Genomic DNA, 4,420 nt, shown 5'->3' on the forward strand with positions numbered 1-4,420 from the left:
GAATATTGTGAAGGCATATTGTAACATTGTCATGATATATTGGGGAAATATAATGGCATCGGAGGCTTAGTCTTGGCACTTTGGAGCATTGTTGTGACATACTGAAGCGTTTGGAACTCAAATTTGAGCATTGTGAAGTCAAATTTGAACTTTGTGAAGTCATATTTTAACACTGTATGTCATTTTGGAATACTCTGATGTCACATTGGTGCACTGTGATGTCACTTTGGTGCATTGTGACGTCCCATTTGATCATTGTGATGTCACAATGGAGCATTCTGAAGTCAAATTGTAATAGTGTGATGGCACCTTGGAGGATTGTGATGTCACAGTTGAGGATTGTGATGTGACAAGGAAATATTGTGAAGGCATATTGTAACATTGTGATGACATATTGGGGAAATATACTGGCATCGGAGGCTTAGTCTTTGCACTTTGGAACATTGTTGTGACATACTGAAGCTTTTGGAACTCAAATTTGAGCATTGTGAAGTCAAATTTGAAATTTGTGAAGTCATATTTTAACTCTGTATGTCATTTTGGAATACTCTGATGTCACATTGGTACACTGTGATGTCACTTTGGTGCATTGTGACGTCCCATTTGATCATTGTGATGTCAAAAAGGAGCATTCCAAAGTCAAATTGTAATACTGTGATGGCACCTTCGAGGATTGTGATATCACAGTTGAGGATTGTGATGTGACAAGTGAATATTGTGAAGGCATATTGTGACATTGTGATGATATATTTGAGAAACCCAATGGAAGGTGGGGAGTTAGTGTTGGCATTTTGTAGCATTATGGTGTCATATTGAAGCATTGTGAAGTCAAACTTGAACATTGTGAGGTCGTATTGTAATATTCTGAATGACATTTTGGAATATTTTGATGGTACAATTGTGCATTGTGATGTCACCTTGGAGCATTGGGGTGTCACATTGGTGCCTTTGTGGCATCACATTGGATCATTGTGCCATCACAATGGAGCATGATAAAGTCAAACTGTAACAGTGTGACAGCACCAGGGAGCATTGTGCTGTCCCATTTGAGGATTGTGATGTGACAAGGGAATATTGTGAAGGCATATTGTAAAATTGTGATGACATATTGGAGAAATATAATGACCCTTGGGGAGTTACTTTTGGCACTTTGTATCATTTTGGTGTCATATTGAAGCTTTGGGAAGACAAATTTAAAAATTGTGAAGTCATATTCTCACACTCTGAATGTCATTTTGGAATATTGTGATGTCACATTGGAGCATTGTGATGGTACATTGGAGCATTGTGATGTCACATTGGATAATTCTGACGTCACAATGAAGCATTTTTAAGTCAGATCATAACAGCATGTTGGCACCATGGAGCATTGTGACGTCACATTTGAGGATTGTGATGTGACAAGGGAATATTGTGAAGGCATATTGTAACATTGTAACATTTTGATGATATATTGGAGAAATATAAAGGCACTTGGGGAGTTAGTGTTGGCACTTTGTAGCATTGTGATGTCATTTTGATGCTTTGTGAAGTCAAATTTGAACATTGTCAAGTCATATTCTCACACTCTGAGTGTCATTTTGGAATATTTTGATGTCACATTGGTGCATTGTGATGTCACACTGGAGCATTGTAATGAGGCATTCGTGCATTGTGACCTCACATTGAATCATTGTGGCACAACAATGGGGCAGTTTGAAGTGAGATTATGTCATTTTGATGCTTTGTGAAGTCAAATTTGAACATTGTCAAGTCATATTCTCACACTCTGAGTGTCATTTTGGAATATTTTGATGTCACATTGGTGCATTGTGATGTCACACTGGAGCATTGTAATGAGGCATTCGTGCATTGTGACCTCACATTGAATCATTGTGGCACAACAATGGGGCAGTTTGAAGTGAGATTATCAGAGTGTGAAGGCACCATGGGGCATTGTGGTGTCACACTTGAGGACTGTGATGTGACAAGGAAATATTGTGAAGGCATATTTAACATTGTGATGATATAATGGAGAAATATAATGGCACTAGGGGAGTTAGGGTTGACACTTTGTAGTATCGTGGTGTTGTATTGAAGCATTGTGTAGTGAAATTTGAAGACTGCGAAGTCATATTGTAAAACTCTGAGTAGCATTGTGGCGTCACATTGTAACAGTGTGATGGCACCTTGGAGCATTGTGATGTCACATTTGAGGATTGTCATGTGACAAGAAAACATAGTGAAAGCATACTCTAACATTGTGAAGATATATTGGAGAAATGTAATGGCACTTGGGGAGTTAGTGTTGGCATTTTGGAGCATTGTGGTGTCATATTGAAGTTTTGGGAAGTCAAATTTGAAAATTGTGAAGTCATATTGTATTATTCTGAATGGCATTTTGGAATATTTTGATGTCCTATTTGTGCATTGTGATGTCACATTGGAGCGTTGTAATGTCACATTCGTGCATTGTTATGTCACATTGTATCACTGTGGTGTCACAATGGAGCATTGTGAAGTCAAATTGTAAAACTGTGATGGCACTATCGAGCATGGGGATGTCACAGTTGAGGATTGTGATGTGATGAGTGAATATTGTGAAGGCATATTGTAACATTGTGATGATATATTTAAGAAATATAATGGGACTTGGGGAGTTAGTGCTGGCAATTTGGAGCATTGTGGTGTCATATTGAAGAGTTGTGAAGTCAACTTTGAACACTGTGAAGTTATATTCTTACACTCTGAATGGCATTTTGGAATATTTTGATGTCACTTTGGCGCAATGTTATGCGCCATTGGTGCATTGTGACGTCACATAGGATCATTGTGACGTCACAATGGTGCATTGTGATGTCAGACTGTAACAGTCTGATGTCACCATGGAGCATTTTGATGTCACATTTGAGGATTGTGATGTGACAAGAGAATATTTTGAAGGCATATTGTAACATTGTGATGGAATATGGAGCGAAGTCAAATTTGAACATTGTGAAGTTATATTGTAAAACTCTGAATGGCATTTTGGAATCTTTTGATGTCACATTGGAGCATTGTGATGTCACACTGGTAATTGTGATGTCACAATAGAACATTGTGAAGAGATATTGTAACATTGTGATGGAATATGGAGCAAAATAATGCCACTTGTGGCTGGAGTGTTGGCACTGTAGAGCATTGTGACATAACACTGGATCATTATGACATCACAATGGAGCACTGTCAAGTCAGATTGTATTGTAACATTGTGACGCCACCATGGAGCACTGTGATGTCACATTTGAGGATTGTGATGTGACAAGGGAACATTGTGAAAGCTTATTATAACATTGTGATGATGTATTGGAGAAAGATAATGGCACTTGGGGAGTTGGTTTTGGCTCCTTGGAGCATTGTGGTGTCATATTAAAGCATTCTGAAGTCAAATTTGAACATTGTGAAATCATATTATAACACACTGAATGTCATTTTGGAATATGTTGATGTCACTTTGGGGTACTGTGATGTCACATTGGTTCCTTGTGATGTCACATTGGATAATTGTGATGTCACATTGGTGCACTGTGACATCACGTTCCATCATTGTGGCTTCACAATGCAGCATTTGGAAGTCAGATTGTAACAGTGTGATGGCACCATGGAGCATTGTGATATCACATTTGAGGATTGGGATGTGACAAGGGAATATTTTGAAGGCATGTTTTAACATTGTGATGACATACTGGAGAAATATAATGGCACTTTGGGAGTTACTGTTGGCACTTTGTAGCATTGTCTTGTCCTAGTGAATCATTCTGAAGTCAAATTTGAGCATTGTGAAGTCATATTGCAACACTCTGAATGGCATTTTGCAATATTTTGATGTCATATTGGTAAACTGTGATGTCACATTGGAGCATTATGATGTCACATTGGGTAATTGTGATGTCACAATGGAACAATATGAAGACATATTATAATATTGTGATGGCATATAGAGCAATATAATGGCACGTATACCAAAAGGGTTGGCACAGTGGAACTTTGTGGCATCACATTGGATCATTGTGACGTCACAATAGAGCATTGTGAACTCAGAATGTAACAGTGTGATGGCACCATGGAGCATTGTGATATCACATTTGAGGATTGGGATGTGACAAGGGAATATTTTGAAGGCATGTTTTAACATTGTGATGACATACTGGAGAAATATAATGGCACTTGGGGAGTTAGTGTTGGCACTTTGTAGCATTGTCTTGTCCTAGTGAATCATTCTGAAGTCAAATTTGAGCATTGTGAAGTCATATTGCAACACTCTGAATGGCATTTTGCAATATTTTGATGTCATATTGGTAAATTGTGATGTCACATTGGAGCATTATGATGTCACAATGAAACATTGTGAATTCATATTGTAACATTGTGATGGCACATTGAAACATTGTGATGTCACATT

The sequence above is a fragment of the Nannospalax galili genome, unplaced genomic scaffold, assembly GCF_000622305.1.
Source record: "Nannospalax galili isolate Female #2095 unplaced genomic scaffold, S.galili_v1.0 scaffold51, whole genome shotgun sequence".
Taxonomy (NCBI): Eukaryota; Metazoa; Chordata; class Mammalia; order Rodentia; family Spalacidae; genus Nannospalax; species Nannospalax galili.